General features: G+C 35.0%; 1 long non-coding RNA gene across 3 annotated transcripts in view; it reads right to left on the bottom strand.

The window, feature by feature from the left end:
• The window catches only part of LOC132681189 (uncharacterized), a 176,951-nt gene extending 175,090 nt beyond the window's left edge, over positions 1-1,861 (bottom strand). For all 3 annotated transcript variants that reach the window (XR_013556103.1, XR_009610926.2, XR_013556104.1), the window contains exons 1-2: positions 1,768-1,861; positions 976-1,056 (exon numbers count right to left, since the gene is read on the bottom strand). This is a non-coding gene — a long non-coding RNA (uncharacterized LOC132681189). The remainder of the gene's footprint in view (positions 1-975; positions 1,057-1,767) is intronic.
• Positions 1,862-20,756: the final 18,895 nt, after the last annotated feature.

Here is a 20,756-nt window from a genome sequence, read left to right as displayed (position 1 = left end):
TGGAAACACAGCAACCATTTATGACATTGTTTCTATAGATAATTCTCTGAACATAATCTCTTGACAGAATAGATGTTTGCTTATATAGAATGTGCAATTTAGTTTATCACACGTTTGTGCAATATATGTGCAATATATTGATATCATTACATTATAGTCCACTGCACTCAGAACTCTAATCTAGAAAATTGTAGCAATAGATGAGAATGAGCAAAATATATATAGATAGGACACTTTCTAAAATTCCTACATTCTTAGGGGCACTAAGTTGTGGGCTTCAAGGGGCTTTGGAGTAGGAATACAATCCAGGAAAATATACTTGAATATATGCTAGAATAAAAAAAAGAGAGAGATGCAGAAGGTAATAGAACACAAATTTACTCTTTCCCACCACTTAACATAGGGCCAGCCTTGACAAAGAATTTCCATGACAAAACAGATGTAAGAGATCTCAGGCACTATTCCTAGTCTCCATTTTCAATTTTAATTTTATAAAGAAATTCAGGACACATGCTCAAATGAAAGAGCCTTCTTTATTTCAAGGCAACATGTGAACAAAGTGAGAAGCCTCACAAACATCATCACACTATCAAAGAGCAGAACACAACTTTGCCTGTTTCATTTTGAGATTCTGTGTATGTTGAGACTAGAACAAACCTCAGTTTGTTCAACCATCACAGGAAAAGAACGCATTAAAGGACTCCCCTGCATCTTTTACATGAAATGCTATGTCTTGTGTTTAGTCAATTCTTGATTATCCATAATGACTTTAAATCTCAGTCTGTCTAACTTTTTCCTGTCACCAGCATACACGCACTAAGTTACTTATCTTGGTAGTTCTGCATTTAATTCTAACTTTAACTATGACCGAATATTTTTAAAATAAGATAAATTTTGTTTAACAAAGTACTTATTTTAGAGATAACTACATGAATTATACCTCTGGTAGCGTTTTTTATGTATATACATACATACCGCAGTTTCCTGTATTTAAGCAAGAAGGTTGGAAAACTTTTTTAATTTTTGAGGAGCATGGCTGCGATATACCCGATTATCCTGTGAAGAGCAGATAAAAGAATAAGACTATTATTTTAAGAGTCTTATTTTTAATCCTAAGTAAAATTTCAACCGGATATACATCAGTTGGCTACTTCCAAAGGCGACTATGTAATATAATTTGTGGGAAGATGTATGGTATCTATAAAATCGAGGAATCTCGAGGACGTTTCTCATAATATTCAATGTGTGATAAATGCATTTTCTTACAAGAATGATTCTTAGCTTCTCAACTGCTTGGTTTGAGAGCCTAGGTGTCCACAATGACAACTGACACTAGCAACACAAGGTCAGAGATTCTCTCTCCACTCTGCCTGTTTCATTTAAAAATTGTTGTATTACATTTCTTGTAATAAAAGCCTTTCTAAGGATTCTGTATCACTCTTTTGCAAGGCACATTCACATCCTTCAATGAAAGTTGCTATTATCAGAGCAATGTGCTCTTACTATTTATTTATTACAACAACCCTCATGACTGCTTACCAGGCAAGCACTAGAAATATCTAACTCATTACCACTACATAAAATAGCATGGGGTATTTACAGAACGAAAGAGATCAGAGCATGACAAATTCTAAAGCTGCTCGTGTCCCTGTTTCTAAAGAAAAGAAATGCTTTTCACCAAGCACTGGTAACCTAAACTATGGAAGAGCATATATTAGACTTTTAGGGAAAGTACTGCCCAGACAAAATCTTGGTGGAAATACCTACTTGCTATTCCCCTCCTTTTCTTTTTTTCAGTATGGTCTGAATACCCTCGGATGTTCTCAGGCCAGCTGATGAAAGAAAACTGACCCAGATGGAGTCCGAAACTGAAAATGCCTATTGACTTATTCAGCTGGAAGTTGATCCCGGTTGCTATTTAAATCTACTGCTTTAAGTGTCAGCAGACATGCTGCATTCCTTACAATAGTTCAGAGGGCAGACATTTGGGTCAAAAGATTCTTACCCATTCTGTACCTAATGTAGGCTTTACAATGTTTACAAACAGCTGTTACAATAACCCAAAGATCCAAAGAAAAATGTGACATATTCAAGAGTCTGGCAGTTAAAACCCAGCATTTGTTCAGATAGCACCTTGTGGCTGGAGGTAATAAGACCCATGATGATAATGGTATTTGTCACATTCAGAGCAGCTGTATTCATGAAAGTGGAAGTGACTACTCTCTTACACACCCAGCAACTACTTTGAACCCAGGTCTGTATTTTGGCTGCCTTGGCAACAGCACAGCAATAACAACTGGAGCCATAATGGCAACGTTGACCCAGAGATTTTTGGATAAAACAGGAGCCCTGACTTTCAATTCAGAAAGAAAAAAAAGCATATAAAAGAAATGAAGAAGACGGTATCCATTGCACAGATTTAACGAGTATACTGAGACTTATACACTGTGACACTAGGATCTTTATTGTGATAATTAAGTTTTTACAAGTCCAAAAATTTTCTGGTGGCTGTTCTTTTGTGGAAAAAACATTTCAGGGAAAAGGATCCTTGCAAGTGGGAGACTATTTTTTTGTATGTCTGACACACAATTATAAAGGATAAACTATTCAATAGTTTTGACCACGTTAATCAACGTGGGTTTCCACATAATCATGATGAGAGGGTCATAAACAACAATGAAAACAGATAATATTGATTGCTCAGCCTTCCCACTGGTTAGTCTAAATGTGATTGGCCCCTAGTATCTCTTCTTTTGGTCACATGGTAAAATTGCATTTCCCTGTCCTCATGGCATGAAACACATTTATGTCCTTATGACTTTCTTTGGTTAATGAAATGTGAGAAGAAGTGACAGGTGTCATTTCAAGATGGAGCCTTTAAAAGAAGAGTGCAATTTGCTGTTCCCTTCTACTGCCAGGGCAGCCAGTAACTTTCCAGATGATAGAAACATCATCTGCCTGGTGTGAGAAGATGTAGAACAGAGTTCCCAGGTGTCCTGGGATGAGCAAGAAGCACATGTCTGTTGTGCTAATCTACTGCAATTTTGGAGATGCTATCCCAGGCTAACGTAGACTATCCTGATTATGCTCACAGTGTAATTTGTACAAATTTAAATAATACCATCCTTTGTTGAAATATATTGGACATACACTACCGTGTAAATTTAAGTTTCAATTATAAATACATAAATACACATGTTAAAAAATAAAAAAAAGAACATCATTCTTTATCTCTTCACAGAATGAGAGGCTATAATGAAGATAATGCTTCAACTCTCTTCACTAGAATAAGATAGACTGTTCCTGTTCTGGCTAGAGATAAAGTGCAGAATCGTGAATTTAGAGTCAAGCTATGTTCTTCAGAGAGAAACATAAATGCTCACTAGGACCAATCCAGATGAACGGTTTCATTGCCTGAACTAGCCAGAAATGATTTAACTTGTTTTCTTGTAAATCAAACCAAAATTTTATGAAATAATATTCCTAAGAATGAATGCCAGACCTCATTCATTTTCCTTTTTATTAGCCTTTTCCTTTTGTAGTACACATCACACCCTACTTTTCCCCCTATAGTCTGTTTCTCTCTCCTTATATGATATTCTCTTGTCTGACAATAAGAGAAAGTGATTATTGCTACTTCACACAGCAGATTCTGGCAAAGTATTTGTGCTTTTGTTTCCATAGTAATTTAAACTGTTTCGGCTGTTAGTGGAAACCAAGGTTAGATGTTGGCATTATGGAATCTTTGCTAAGTAATATCAGTTCCATTAGGTATTTCTAGACTCCAAAAAATATTTGGGCCCTTTGTAATATAGGTAAAGTAGAACACATGTAGTTCTTAAGCAGTCCTACTCTATTTCTGTTTATTTGTGAGATTATTCCAAGACAACAGCTTGGGTGGTATTTCTGTGCTATTAGTTAAATGCATAGAATCAACATGTGTGTGTCTGTGTATACATGCTCATATAAAGTAAAAAAAGACATTGTAATCAGTTAAAAATAGACATTAATTTTTAAATTATGACAAGTGACATCATTATATTTCATTTATACTCTTTCTCCAGACTTACTACAATAAAACTCCGCACTTATGGACTTACTTGGTAGAAGGCCATGAGGACTTCCACAAAAATCTAAGCAAAGACAAATTATATTATTTATATTACTGATCAGAAATAAAATCTTTTTCTTAGGCTACAGATTTTTTTTTAAGTTTTGAAGCATTATAATTAAGTTAATGAAATATTATAGTACACTAAATTTTTTTCAAAAAGCTTTTCCCTTTGCAGAATATCATTTTTTCTGTAAAGTAGTGGTTTTGCACAAGTTTTACTAGTTGTCAGTTCCATCTATGCTATATGTACCACAAGACAGTCTATGAGTTTATAACATTTATTTGACTCTGACAATAACACAACTCTAAGTATTATTTGAATGAATCATGTTCCATGATCAGGTTGTTCTGTGAATCATGGATTGGGATTGTATATACATGAATTAAGGGGATCTTTTAACAAAATAATAATTTTGATACCTTTTTAGTATACTCATAACTCATGATAATTAAGGCTTTCAGTAGGGGATTTTTAAAAGAAAACTCCCCACCAGAGCTACCCACATACATCTTTTAAATATGAAAATCCACTTTGCATTGATCACAGTCTTTATTAAGAAGACTGTTGACTTCAGTATGAAAAATATCCCAAAGAATTTCTCACTGTTCCAGGAAATTTCTGAGCAATCATTTTTCTGGTGATCAAAGTGATTATGGGATGAGGTAGGCAAGGATGCGGGACTTCAAATTTTCCGAACACCCACTATGGGTCCAAACCTCTTTTGGGTGCTTTACATATATTATCATGTTTAATGTTCATGATCAGTCCACGATGAAGCAATTATGATCTCCTTGTTACAGAGGAGGAGGCTGAGGCTCAGGGAGGTAGGTAATTTGAAAGGGCCATATACCTGGTAAGAAATGGAGTAAGAATTTATAAATTAAGTCTTTTGATTTTAGCATCTGTATTATTCCATTATGTTATGTTGCTTCCCAGAGTGCAATGTGCTGCTTCTCTAACTTGGGGATTATTTTCAAATGCATTGACTGTAAGTACTTGGCTCCTATGAAATTAATTTAAAATATAAAGAAGATGTATTGTTCATAATTCTTCATCAAGATTTTGACACAGCAAACTGAAAAGAATTACTAAAGAAAACATAGAGCAAAAAAAATGTATAAGAAATGCCTTACACTTGTAGCTTAAGTCATATTTAGGAAGGGTTGGATTGATTCTGTTTCTACTCCCTGGTCTCTCCCTCTAATCTCTTTTCTTCCTTTCTTTTTTTTTTTTTTTTTTTTTTTCCCTTTCTATTTATTTATTTATTTATTTATTTATTTATTTAGGTTTAGTATATTAGAGATGAAGCAGTTCCTTGATCTCTACCCATTTATCCTGGATTTGGAAAACTCTGAGTTAGAGCTGTAATGTACTCTCTCACTGCAGGTCGAAATGAAAATGTAAATATGGTATTTTATCTACTATCTATACAGAGCTCTGCTGCTTTGATCCTGCTTCCTTCCCAAATCAGATCCTGGACATGTCCCTAATGCTAGCTTTCTGTTATTAAATGGTGCTGTGCTTTTTATTTTCAAACATGTAAAGTATTTTGATAGTTTTTCACTCAGGTTTATAATTATTTGATTTTGGCATTCATATTTTCTAAATTTTAAAATAAGACCTTTCAATAATACTTAGTTCTTCATGAAGATTTGTGGCAAAATTCTAATTAACAGATTGAACAACAAAAGAAACCACTGAACACCCACTAGATTTTTTTTTTGGAGGGGGAAAACATTCTATAAAAAAACACTGAACACTATAAGACACACACTGATGAACACCTACTGCTTCATGAAATTCATCCTCACTTAAATTCAGGTCCTTCTTCCCCCACCTCATTGCCTCTATTCTCTCTACATACAAACAAAAGCCCTCATAAGACCAATTTTAATGGCATATACACCATAACATACATTTTGAAAAGATGGTATGTAAAACTAAAACTTGGTTTGTGTTTCAAATAGATGAGATGATAGTTTCTCTGATATCCGAGTTCCATTTTTGTGGCACCACACTAGACAACTTGCTGTTTGTGCCATCCTAATTTAAGGACTATTTTAAAAATATTCCCTTCTCTCTGGAAATTATAAAAATATGATTTGCTGAAATTTTTATTGTTGAGTTTTCAAAGAAATGTATTGTTTTTTTCTGCAAATTAACTACTAATAACTGGAATTGAGCCAGAAATACTCCAAGGAAAGACTTATGATGGTCTATCAGTGACAGCAGTGTTGAGCAAAGGTTTTTTTCTTTTAACATAAAATACATGACAGGTAGTGTTCAGCCATTTTGTAATGTAAGTTCAAGAAGATATCACTTTGGGCTATACTTAGCATAGGTATAAGCATATATACTATAGGTGTACGAATGAGGAAACACTTGCTTATACATTAGTAAGTTTCAGGGGGGAAAAAAAGCCTAACAAGTTTTACATAAGCAAGGTTTAGTCCATAAAGAGGATAGAAAATATCTTATTTTCTATTCAGTTAACAGGTTTTAGCAGTTTTCTGAATACTTATGAGTAGCTCAGAAATTCATATAAGTTCATGTAATTCACACAGCATCTGTTGTGAAAAAATAAAGTGATAATTTACATCCAATTAAAATATTTTTCATTAGATAAAATGCTTTAATAAACTAACAAACATATAAGAAAATAGTATTCATTGGAAATAAAACAAGTTAATTTTCTACAGAGCATGAAAAAAAATTCAAGATTGGTCACCTAAAAAAAGAAATAAGAGTCCGCGTCTTTTATGTAAAAATTTAATCCACTGAATACTTTTTAAAAAACTGTGTGTCCTTAATGCATTACAATTCATGTAAGTTATTTGAAAGCATGTCTGCTTACTGAGTGCATTCTTATTAAACTACTAAAAAATATATATCTACCAACCTCTTCGTATCATTTCAGGAGTGCTTCCTAAACATAATCACCTTTCATCTTTTAAATGTTTGCCAATTATTACACGAGGATATATGCAGCCATGGCTTAAAAGGAAGTTAAAGATTGTTTTTTTTTTATTAATTTGTTTTTCTGATATAAGGATTCTTTACCTTTAAAAATAAGCTTATATCCAATTTGGCAGGCAATTATGCAAATGTATTCTGCTAGGGCAGATTCCAATGGTAAAACATAAAATAAACTTAAGAAAAATGGGGGAGTCAAGTAAAGAGAAAGTTGGTGGGTCTTGCTATTTTTTTTTTACTTTAAATATTTTTAGGCCTCTTTACCACTGCTGTTGGGTCATTTCTCTTAGCTATACTAAAGAGCCTTTGTCAGTCTGGAGGAGGCAGCCATGTGTCCATGAATGCTTATTTAGTACGGTGAGGACAGATGGCCTGGAATTGCTGAAGAAGACCTTAAGATATATTTAAAAGAGGAAAGGGAAAGAAACAATAAGGGAGGAAATAAATTAGAGAAGAGGCAAATGTGTAGCCAGGAAAACTACCCGCATACACACACACACACACACACACACACACACACACACACACGCACACACACACACACAGGCACACGCACACAAATGAAGGCAAACTATAAAGTGGTAAGTAGGACCTGATTTTTTATAGATATGCTTTTTTTGTAGAAACTTTAATTTTAATTATTGTTGATTTGTTGTCTTTTTAGGAGCAACCTGACAATCATAACCACTGCTGGTTTGGGCTTCATCTGTTTTAGTTGATATATACTGCACTTTTGCTTCTTATAGCATCCAAACTTGAAATATAAATTTTGATTCAGAAAAGCTCAAGGGATTTACTTAAATCAAACTGAATTAAATTGAAATCCCTGACACCCTAAGAGTCAATGCTTTAATACAATTTAAGTCTGTCATAATTAATTTATCTTGCTTCACATTTAATTTTTTTTCCTGTTATTTTAAGAAAACATACACACTATTGCCCAATCCAAACCTCATGAAGGGCTGGTTCATGCGTCCCGGGAACGGGAGAGGAAGCGAGCATGGAGAATCGATGGGCATGGAGGCATCAGTGGACAACGTTGTTGTTTTTTTCCACATAAACTATGTAAAATGTTGTGAGATGATCAAAAAGTGACATTAGTGGATTTTTATTATGTATTTTTTCTTTCCAAACTATCAAATTAACATTTTCCCATTTTCTTCAGATTTATTCTAGTTCAACCATGCTCTGACTATGCCAGGTAACAGAGGGCTGCTGCTTCAATTGCCAGGTTTGCTAATGCTCATAAAACAAATATTAGATTCCAAATTTCTTATTGCCTTCTGAGTTGTCATGGTTATCAAATGACACCTTCTCTAAATTCTCTCTCACTTTAACTCTTTTCCATGCTTTGTATAAACAGGCTGCTTGAAAATCAAGAAGAAAAAAAAAAGAAACATCAAGTTTGGGTGCTATAAGAAGCATGAAACACAGAAGGAAAGAAATATTTTGTTAACCACAAATTGAAAGTGGAAAGATTTTATCCAGAAGCATTAAATGTCATTAAACATAAGAAGTCTAAAAAATACCTGCTTTATATAATGGTTCTCTGAACAGGCTCTTGGTAACTTGCAGCCTGCTAAGTGAGTGACTTTCGCATTGTGGTTAGAGCTTTTCTGCAACAACTCCCACCCCCCCCCTCCCTCCCCCAACAACCACCAGTGAAACAGGCAGCGAAGACGCTGGATCATTCTAAAGTAAATATAAGGGATATTTTTTTGGATACAGGCACCTTTAAAAATAGAAAGGCAAGAAGATTCATAAACAGAGGCTTTGAAAATGTACAATACTTTTGTCTTACAAAAACATCTGTTGCTCAGATGAGTATTTGGAACACTGAGTGCTTCAGATTACCCCTCAGAAGGTGTGTTGGGTGGTGACTCTCTGTGGACTTGGCCCCAGGGGAGGTCAACCAGACTCTCGGCCTGTTGGCTCAGCAATTTCCCAGTGGTCAGCCAGTCTTGCCATAATCATATGCTGGCGCCCCAAGCCTGTTTCTTAACCGTACTCTGTACCTTCTAATGAAAGCATCCCAAAATATCCCCAACCGCCCAAATTCTGGGGCAGCCATGACCTCAGACTGGACTACTGGACACAGTACGTTTGCTCAGACAGAATGGCTGATAAAAATCTCCCTGCCTTGGTGACTGAAATACTCATTCTCCTTGCTAGTTCTTGTCACGTCACAGCTTATGAATATTTGCATGAATTCCAGGATCTTTGACTTATACCTGATCAGAAAGCTCTAACCCAATGCATGACACTACAATCTCATGTAACTTGGAGCTTTTACAATTAAAAAAAGAAAAAAAAATAGGGGTCCAAAGTAATTATAAAATAACTTTTTGCACTTAAAGCAATATGTAAAGGGCAACAAAAAGTAACATGTGCAAATCAAAAGAGATAATTAACTTGAATGTTATCTGCAAATTGTAGTTTATCTCCTATACAAAATGGGAAATGATTTCACAGTGGATCTACACTCAAGTGGCTGTGGATGAGGGTGTACTATCTCGGACTACATTACCATCTTTTAGGGAAGATTTTAGCTTGAAGGATAATAAAACAAATGAGGATATGCCACTTCTTATGACAAGTTCAAATGGAACAGCAAGCAAGTAACAGCAGGTCTAAATTCAACAGGTGTTCTTTGGGCACCTCATCTTGTCCAGCCTTTGTGTGACCAAGTAACTAAGCGTCTTGTTCAGTGTGGCTTGAACAGGAAAAAAAAAATTTAGTTTAACGACCTGTTAAGGAAATAAGCAAAAGATAAAACTTAGGGGAAAAAATGATCTCTATTGTTATTTTGCCATATTTTATATGCATTCTGAAAGCTTTGAAGCCTCTTCAAAATAATGCTCATAGATATCCAGCATAATTCATACAACCTGATTCTTAAAAGTGCCTTCTTTACTTTGATAGTATCAGTTAGAGCACACATTTGAACTAGCCTCCCAGTATTAATGCTTTTATTTTCTTATTTCAAGAAAAAAAATTTACTTGTAAAAAAGGAGTAACACAAAACATACCAGCATGGTTTTGTTAAAAATACAAAGCATTATCGTTTAAATGATAGTGACTTTCTCCCTACAAGTATGCTTTGTAAACGTGATTGAATGAGATGGAAAAAAATCTTTTATTATCTCAGCTCTCAAAAGCTTTACTGTTTAAGCTACACTTGGTCCTAGGTATAGAAGAATTAAAACCCATCAGGATGTTGTAGAGCAAGCAACTAACAGGCACTAATAAGGATCCTTGCGTGCATTTAAGTACAGGTTGGCAAAAATAATTCCTGTATTATTTATTTAAAAATATAATTCTGAAGGCCCGAAGTCTGATGTAGTATTTCTATTACTAACCCATTTCCTTATAAAATTCACATTATTTCCTATCTATGCACTGTACTTTGCTGTGAATCAATAACATTTCCTAAATGTATGCCGACATATTTATACACAGTATTCAAATATATGTGTATAAATGCCGATACTTTTCTCATTGTAGATGTCTTTATACATATGACAATAATTATAGTGCACTTCTCACAACTAGGAAAAAAGCACAAATTCACTGTAACCTAGGAACTCCGTGGGGTTTTGGCTACTTTTATTTTTCTTTCTCCACTGGGGTGGGACAAATCTGGTGGAGTCACAAGCAGTGTTGAAAACAAGTGAAAGTCAATTTTACCTTGCTAATTTTTCATATGCTTTTTTTCTTTAACTGCAGAGCTTTCTTTTTTCTCTTTTTCTTTTCAGAATCACTTAAAAATTTTTTTTGCAATCTATTTTTTCCCCTAGAAAGTAACCCCTTGTGTCCTACCTTAAGCTCCTCACTGAATGATCTCTTTTTCTTCTAATTATATTTCTTCACCTTGGGAGGGACTCACACTGCTTCAGGATAAGCAACCCAGAAGAGCCTAAGGTCAGGTGTGCCCTAGAATCTAACTCTAGAAATTACAATCACGAATATGAGCAAGAGAGGGGAAAAAAGAGGCAGAATAGGGAATTTGTAATGATATTGAGGCTTATTCTGAGGAATAATTAACCAAACAGCATCCTATGTTACATCACTTGCTTGAAATCTCAGAGGACAGACTAAAGAATTTAGGAAACTGATCTGAATTGGCTTCCTAAAGCCATGAGGTTAACAAATTAGTTGTACTAATGATCAAGCCTCCGAGTTTTATTTCCCAAGTATTTAATGCCCCAGGGTCCAAAAAAATAGAATTTTATTCACAAACCAGCAGAACACACAGAGTAACAATGGCATCTCACACATTAAGGGTACTGAGATTTAAAACATCTATAGAAGAAGAAACAGACTTAATCTGATAGGAGGATTTCGTTCCTCTTAAAAATGGGGTTCAATGAGGGAATTAATGGGGGGCAGACAGAGAGAAGATTTCTAAGATAATCCTTGAGGTAAAAGGGAAAAGTATGGGGACATTTGTGAAATGCAAACTCTTCAGGTAGAGGAATTGTAGGTAGAAAAGGGAGAAACATTAGCAGAGCTTTTAAACCAGATCTTCAGCTGGGCTTTTGTTTAACACATATGCAAATGTGTGCACTGCTTCATTTGAATATTTATTTACTGCATTTGTGAAGGAAATTGGGGGATTATAGCCTCTTCCCAGCTGTGTTTTAGTTAATGACTGGTCAGCCTATTAGCCTGCTCCACTAAACGGATTCTCTGCACAAGCAACACCTTTTTTTACCCTGACTAGAAATTCTTCACATAAACAACAGTGGGGAAAACAGCAAACCAAATCCAGGGAGTTTTACACCAAAAAAGAAAATATTCCCCCAGAATCATTAGAAATAATAAATTTATTTGACAATGGTGACTTCTGCATTTTTATAATAAACAAAGCAAACGTGTTCTAAGATGTTGTAGATGGGAAAGGGGAGTTAGCTAATCAGAATTTCTCTTTCTTTGAGGATGAATTCAGGTTACTGTTCTAAATGGTTTTTCTTTGCCTTCCCTGGTACTTGTGTACTTATTGTCCCCTATGAACACAAACACACACATCATTGAAAATGTCATGAATTACTTGGGCAATTATTAACATTTGACAAATTCATTGGAATGTGAATTTCACAATTTCTCCCATCTCCTTACTGCCAAAAAAACACAGAAGGAGAAAGAGTAAATAACATTTCTCTAGCAACTAAACTCTGTACTGTCACTGCTTAAACCAACTTATTTAGAGGCATCAGAACTAGTTATGAGATTAAAGACCTATCAAGACCACATCATGTGTAAGGATTAATGGTGAGCAAATCTTTAGGTTAAAAAGCTCTATTGTAACCTACGTCTAGTGTTCTATCATGTATTGATGGCTATGAAGAAAAGTAGCATCTATTTTCTGATAAGTTTAAATGTGTCAATCAATAGAAGAAAATTTATCTTATTCTCCAAATGTCTGTCTTCTTTATATCTTTTCAAATTTTATTCACCCTAGATCCACCCATCCATGTGAGAACATACACTAATTCTAATACAGTCAAAATTAATCCATGGAAATGCAAGAGCCAAATTCTTACCATCAAAATTCTACATTTTTCTGTCTGGATCTAAGAAAAGCCTGAACTTTGATTTTATTAGTGAGATGATCTTTATACATCAAATTTATAAAATACTTATTTATCTAAAGTATTAACAGTTAAGAGGATTTGTGTAAACAACTTGTTTCTGCTTGTTTGTATATGTATAGAGTATTCCTGCAAAAAAAGAGACAACCATGGGCGACCTAAGAGCCATGTGGGCATGAAGAACTATCCCTGGAGCAGAATTATCACTTCTCATAGTTGGTAAAGTGAGTATCATACATCAGATTGGCAATTCAAATATTCACAGAACAAAAGCAAATAATAAAGGAAGATGTGCTGTCAGATCTCCAGATATACAGAGAAGTAACAATTAGGTTGATGAAAGAATAGTACACGAATAAATATTCTACCTAAGAAAACTGATTTAGATACTTCATTGCTAAGATCATAGTAGTGCTGCCCATTTTACGTAAAACCATTTAAAAGAGCATAAAGAAGTTTCAGGCACACATGTCATGCCATCCTTCTACATCAGAAGTGAAGGGTGTGCACTTCTCGATGGCATCATTTTTCTGCCTTCATACATGAGTTTCTAAACCATCTCATAAGCTTGTCAGGCATATTTCTTGTTCATTCCTTCTGTGGGGCAGAGGCAGACAGATTGCTGGATCAGATAGTGCAATACGCTGTATACTGCATTTGAAATGTGCCTTTTTTTAAAGCAGCAGATTTATTGATTTTCTTAAGTAGAAAATATGCACCCGGACATTAGACAAACACAGACTAAACACAGACTGAGGAAAAGCTGATAATTTGATTAAACTGACTGAGCTTTTGTTGTCTGTGTTTGGGGAATTTCCAATAATGTGCAAGTGCCAAGCGCCCCTCTTCTTCTGAATTTAACAAATGTAATCCCTAAGCACAATAAATGTTACAATTATACTGTATTTGGAGAATTGTTTTTCTTTAAAAAAATATTTTCATGAGCCCATATATTGCTTAGGTTGAAAGGAAAGTAGGGTGAAAAGCTTGCCTTGCTGAAAACAGAGGACTTTACTCAGAAAGGGGTATTAGCTAAGCAAAAAGCATTCATTCTAAGGAAATATTTTCTATCTACCTACCCACCTATCAAGATTACTGAGGTATAATTGATTAGATGTAATATGCTCAATTTGGGGGTCAAATTGGGTTCAATATTTGAGGTTTATAATGCTTCACAGTGTCATTTCACATGTCTTAGAGAACAGTTTGGTTGTCTCAAAATGTCGAAAAGTTCTGGTTATTTAATTTAACCTTGTGAATACCTGCAATGAACTTCCTGGCAGGAGGGTGTGTGTGTGTGTGTGTGTGTGTGTGTGTGTGTGTGTGTGTGTTTGTCTAACTGGGATGAGGGAATAATAGCTCAAATTATGTGAGGATTACTGACTTTCATGAATTAGTTGAACCAGACCTTGTGAACTTGAACACTATACACCTCTGAACTGTCCTTATACCATTTTGGTCATGTAGACGATGATACTGAGAAAATCGAATTCCCTAATCTTCTGCAAGGACCATGCTATAAAATAACCATTTCTGGCTGCTTAACCATGAAGACTTTCACCTTTATTATTTTCTATGCCTATACTTACTAGGTTTTTAAGCATTCATGTTGCTCCTCACCTTCTATTAACCATTCCTTTCAATGATATTTTGTTCCTTCTTTTCCACTAGCTGAATCCTCAGAATTTTATGTGTTGTTATAATGACATTTCCCCTCCTGCTAGTTTTTGCCCACTCCAGTTCATCTTGGATATTTTTTCTACAACTCTGAACTCCAGCTAATTTAGCTAATACGTTTGAATACGTTTGAGTACAACTCTTCGCAAGTCTGTTGTGCTTCTATTTCAACTCTGGGTTCTTTTCTTTGGCCTGTGCCATATATATATATATATATATATACGTATATACGTATATATATATATATGGCACATATATATATATAGCACATATATATATACACACACACATATGTACATACATATACATACAAATACATATATACATACATATACATATGTGTGTATATATATACACACACACACATATATGTATGTATGTGTGTGTGTGTGTGTGTGTGTGTGTGTGTGTCTTCCTAAGCATAGGCTTAGATCCCAAATAGGTAATCATTATGGGTAAGCAGGTATAATCATAACCTAGAAGGTCACCATTTAGCAACTTCTCATCACTGATGGGACAAACTATTAGCAAGATCACCTCAGTTTTGTTTTTAGTTGTTTATTAAAATGAATTTCAGTTACAGACTCTACTGTTCTTTTTAAATTTCCTTTAAGTCAAGGAAATTTATGTACAAATTAAAGTAACACTGAAATTTAAAATCATTTTACCTTCCTTGTATTAATATAGGAATTTATTTAATGATTCATCTCAGCTGGACTGAGCAGGTTTAAACAGAGGCATATAGGAGATAGGTTTAAAGATAATTTAAATCTATCTTTTTTCTGACTTGCCTTTCTGCCTTTTTCAAGCATATGACAAAGATAATTTCCACTAACTTTTTTTTTTATCCTGCATGAACTCATAAGGGAAAATAGCATCGTAAAAAAATTGCAGGGGTGCCTGGGTGGTTCATTTGGTTAAGCATCCGACTCCAACTCAGGTCATGATTTCACAGTTCAGAGGTTCGAGCCCCGAGTCAGGTTTTATACTGACAGCTCTGAGCCTGCTTCAGATTCTGTCTCTCTCTCATTCTCAAAAATAAACCAATAAACATTTTTTTTAAACTACAGTTTTTGGAGGACATTTTATAGTTGTGTGAAGCTTATCCCATTAACTTCCAAAGGCAATTGAAACATATTCCATCTCATTCCATCATTTATAATTTTAGCATTTAGAGACTGTGTGTGTGTGTGTGTGTGTGTGTGTGTGTGTGTGTACATACACACACACACATATATAAATTTAATTATGTAAAAATATATAAATATAAATTATATAATAAATAATATATAAATTATATAATAAATAATTTGGGGATGCTAAGAACTAAATCATATGTAACAAAATAATTATGGCTCATTTTAATCTGACATACATTTTCCTGCTCTTTTAATCTGCTCTTTTAAAAAGGACCGGTGAGGGGAAGAAGGTATTTTCACTATTAAATACAACAATCAGCTGCTCAATATTAAGGCGATAATTTTCTTTAGAGAAGTCAGCCTATGAGGTCCAATGACTAGAAGTCAGGAAACCCTGGGGTGCCTGGATGGCTCAGTTGGTTGAGCGTCAGACTTGGGGTCAGGTCATGATCTGACAGTTTGTGAGTTCAAGCCCCAGGTCAGGCTCTGGGCTGACAGCTCGGAGCCTGGAGACTGCTTCAGATTCTGTGTCTCCCTCTCTCTCTGCCCTCTGCCCTTGCTCACGCTCTCTCTCAAAAAATAAACAAACAAACAAACAAACACTGGGGCCCTTGGGTGGCTCAGCTGATTAAGTCTCCGACTTCACCTCAGGCCATGATCTCATGGTTCATGAATTCAAGAACCTTGTCAGGCTCTGTGCTGACAGCTCAGAGCCTGGAGCCTGCTTCAGATTCTCTGTCTCCCTCTCTCTCTGCCCTCCCCCACTCACACTTTTTCTCTCTCTCAAAAATAAACATTAAAAAAATTTAAAAAATGAACATTAAAAAATTTTTAAGAAACCAGGAAACCTATATTCATCTTGTAATTCTGTCTTGAGCAACTTACTTACCTTTTCTCAGTCTCTGTTTCCTCATATGCAAAATCACAGTTAGAATAAATATCCCTCACCCCTAAAGAATTTAAAGGTATTTACTATTTAATATATAAGTTCTGTGGATTTTTATTTTCTCTTTGTGAAAACATTTTTTGGCAATGATGAGAATCTTTGTAATCAGGGCTTCACTACATTTTCGGGTGTCTAGTAAGTGAATCAAACTTCTACAACCCACACTTCATGAAACCCTAATTCAAATCAAGAAATGTGCCGTGGGTGGTGTAGGTGAGCACTCACAGCACACAGGAAGCTTTACCGGAAGGTATCAACTGAAAGGAAACACACATGGAAATATCCTGTCACCCATACTGAAACCTTGTGCAGCCAAGCGAGGCCCTTTATGGAATCTCCCAAGCATGGCCACCCACAGGTGCCGTCACATCAGCCAGCTTCTCTTATCTCTTTAAAAAAATTTACTAAATACAGACTTCTATGATGTGTGTTTTGCTGAGGATCCGTCATCCATATATCTTCAAATGATGACTTGTTTTACAAGGTTTTAATGCATTTTTTAACCAAAAGCTTTCTACAGTACTTAAACTTTCTTGAACTTCAGTGGAATTCATGGAAAAGAAAGACTTTGTAATCTCTATTAAGGAAATTAGTTTTGAGTATAATGATGTTATTTCCCATCTTTAAATAGAAAAAAAAACCTGGCCTTACATAAAGCTTATTAAATTATTTTTTAAAGTAGCAGAAAGCATTTATTCTATTAATATAATCTTATCTCTCACCAAAAATAATTATTAAATATAGGCTTTTTAATTAGTATTGTTTTCATGGAATGAACTATACACTTTGGATATATTATGACATTTAGTAACTGGACTATAATTCCACTACAGATTAAATATGACCAAATTTTATCCACATTCTATTTTTAAAAGCTATTTCTCTATTCAAAATGTTATTCCTGATGCAGGTACATACAGACATGCAAACAAAACTACAGTTACCCATTTTACATGCAAACATGGAGGTTTTTAAAAAACAGAAGGATGTAACAGCCCATATCATGTCATGCTACCAACCAAATGTATTAAAAAAACTAAAGGCTTCTTCCTGTAACCATTAACAATATTGTAATTGTTTTAAATGGTCACATAAAAAATGACACCTAGTGATAAAAAATGAGAATTTTTCTTAGTACTGTAATCATTCTATTTTGTATTTATTCAAAAGATATTTATCAAGACTTCATCTGCATTATTTGTACAGATATTTATGAAGCCATGCAATTTGATTTTGTGGTGAGAAGGAGAACGATATAAACAAGATCTGATTCTAGACACAAACATATTGTTAATATATCAGATGAGATAAGGGGGGGTAGAAATTACTATAGCCCTATTGAATCTTACTATTGAATCTGGTAAGGCATTTACGTTTAAAAACACGTGCACACATGCATGTGACTATGAGACATTTGGTAAGTAGCAACAGGGAAAATTTCAACTGAGATTGACATGTGGGTTGCCCCTTGAAGGAAAGAACATGTCAACATGTTGGAAAAGTGGGGAAGCCTCTTGACCACAGGAAGGTAGAAGCATCACCAAGATGTTTTTAACCGAATTCATTCAACAGTGGTCAATTTTGATTTAGTTGTAATAGTGCAGGGTGATTGAAGGGGAATTCTAGGTAGTGCATCATAAAAATGAGGTATAGCCTAATTTGTAGAAGGCCTTGAGTGTCAAGGTAATGATGCCTCAGGGTTTGATAGGCAATGAGGACTCATTAATGAGAATAAAGGTAAAAAAGAAAAGGAGTGGCTTACAGTGATGAATTTGGCAACCAGACAGAATAAGCAAGAGAAGATGATCAGAAAGGCAATGTAAAATAAGAGTCTAAACACAATAATGAAAATAAAAATGAAACGAAAATATTGAGTGCAAGAGAAATTCCAAGAGAATCAGAAATGTTGATGACCAATAGGTACATGTGAATTGGGGAGAATGGAGGGACAGTGAAGAGGTCTGAGTTAGATTATTGGCTAAGAGATAAAACTACTAACACAAAATATGGGGATGGCTACAAAAGAGGACAAATAATGGTGAAATCAGCTACACACACACTGTCTAGGACATATCCAAATGGTAACTTGAAAAGTAAGTCAACTGCATCAGTGTGATTATGATGCAGGATAGCAGGTCAAACCTCAACTTTTTTAAACACTGAATAAGTAGTTTCAAGTGTTAAATGAAATGAAATGAAATGAAATGAAATGAAATGAAATGAAATGAAATGGTCAGATCATGAATCAGCTTAGAGGGCTGTAAAAACAATTGTTTTAGTTATTTCACTGTTCAGTTACCAATCAGCAACTTCATGCCTCCTTCCTCCCTGCCCCATAAGCTCACATACTCCCTTTTCAGGCCTGATCCTAGGAGAGGATCTTAAGGTCTGGAGCTGCAAAATTAGAATACAGAAAAAGAAATGGATGTCATATTCACAAAGGTAAAAATAAAACTTTTGGAAGTGGATGGTGTCACTAAAAACAGAGGGAATAGGGAGGAAAGGGAAATGGTCTTAAGGGAAGTGCTTAGAATTAGGTTTGCAGAGGAAGTGGAAAAAATGAGAGGAGGCCCAGTAAAAGGCACTGGAGGAGAATCTGGGGAGAAAGGGTCAGGAAAGCTGAGTTTCCTGGAAAGCAGAAAGGAGAAATGGTCAAGAAATCTGAAATGTTGCTGGGAGATTAATGCAGAGATTTCTGAGGAAAAGAGATGGAACCAAAGAGATGATATCACAAAAAGGTTAAATCAAAGCAAGATTTTCAGAGTTACTAAACAGGAGACCCAGAGACCATATTGACTAAAGGTAAGTGGGGAAAGGTGAGCACTAGGTGAGGAGGAGATGGGTGGATAGGAGAGGTTAAAGTTGCCTAAAGAAAGATTAAAAAAAAAACAGTAGAGAGAAAAGGTCAGAATTTGTGTCAGACTGCTAATTGTGCATAACACTTAATTGGAGTAGTCTGGAGGGACTTCTTTTGGGAATAAAGGAGATTTTGATTAAACTAATGTAATGTATAGAGCTAATCAAACTCAAGTCTACAGTTGTAATGTCAAAATGTCTTATAGCATAGAATCTTGGTGATCAGTGTTTATTCGTTGTATTGAAAACCTTTCCAACAAGCTGATTAAATCAGGTCTCAAAGTTTCAAACAAGTCTGCTATGGACCGAACTGGGTACCATCACTCCCCACCCCCCCATTCATATTTTGAAGCCCTAAATCCAAGGTGATGGCATTTGAAGATGGAGCCTCTGAGAGGTATTTAGATAATTATGTTTAAATTAGGTCCTGAGGGTCATAAGGGTAGTGCCTTCGTGATGGCATTAGTGCCCTTCTAAGAAGAGACACCAGAGTCTGAATCTCTCTTCTGCACCATGAGAAGGCACCGAGAGAAGGTGACCATGTGTGAGTCAAGAAGAGAGCTCTCACCTGAAACTGATCAAGCTGGCACCCAGATCTCAGATTTCTAGTCTCCAGAAATGTGGGAAAATAAATTTCTTGTTTAAGCTACCCAGTCTATGGCATTTTGTTATGGCAGCCTGAATTAATTATGACACAGTGATTTTTACCCCTAATTTGGGGTATTAATAGTATAATATTTAATTTCAGTCTAATTTAAGAATATGGAACTTTATGAAACAAAATGGAATCCTCTTATTCACAAAGTTTGAATATAAATTTAGTAATGGAAAAACAAAAAAATGAAAGAAGAAACGAAGAAAGGAAGGAGCAAAGAAATAGTCATTTGGAAAATGTTTAAACATCTTGCAAATGTCTTCAAGTAGAATAGCTAAGAACAGTAACTACTGAATTCTATCTTTTACTGTATTCCTAGTGCCTTCTCTAGCTATCTCATTTAATCCTCACAAGAATCTGTTTAGGTAGGCAAAACACTAGAGCTACCCACCTTTCATAAGGAAAAAAAAATGCCCAGGGAACTAAAAAAAAACCTTGCCCAATATTACCCATATTCCAGTAAAGGAGCTAGGATCATGCCTCTCCATTATCCATATGCTTTGAAGATTTACTTCAATAAAAAATGATTCTAATTTTCTTACTTTTATATCAAGCTACACTCACAAAAAATATTCCATGTTAACATTTACTTACTACCTTTCTGTCTCAAAATGGAGATAGTGAAGCAGCAGGGATAGAGACTAATGCAAACATGAAATGTATAGGACAAGGTTTAGATTTTACATTTTCAAAGCTATGTTCATTGCAGCATTATTCACAATAGCCAACATATGGAAACAACTTAAATGTCCTTCAACAGATGAATGGATATATATGATATCTACTTATCCACCTCCTTTCCTC

The sequence above is a fragment of the Panthera onca genome, chromosome A1 (genome assembly GCF_046562875.1).
Source record: "Panthera onca isolate mPanOnc1 chromosome A1, mPanOnc1 haplotype 2, whole genome shotgun sequence".
NCBI lineage: Eukaryota > Metazoa > Chordata > Mammalia > Carnivora > Felidae > Panthera > Panthera onca.
The sequence above is the reverse complement of the archived record's forward strand: the minus strand, read 5'-3'. Positions and strand labels throughout refer to the sequence as shown.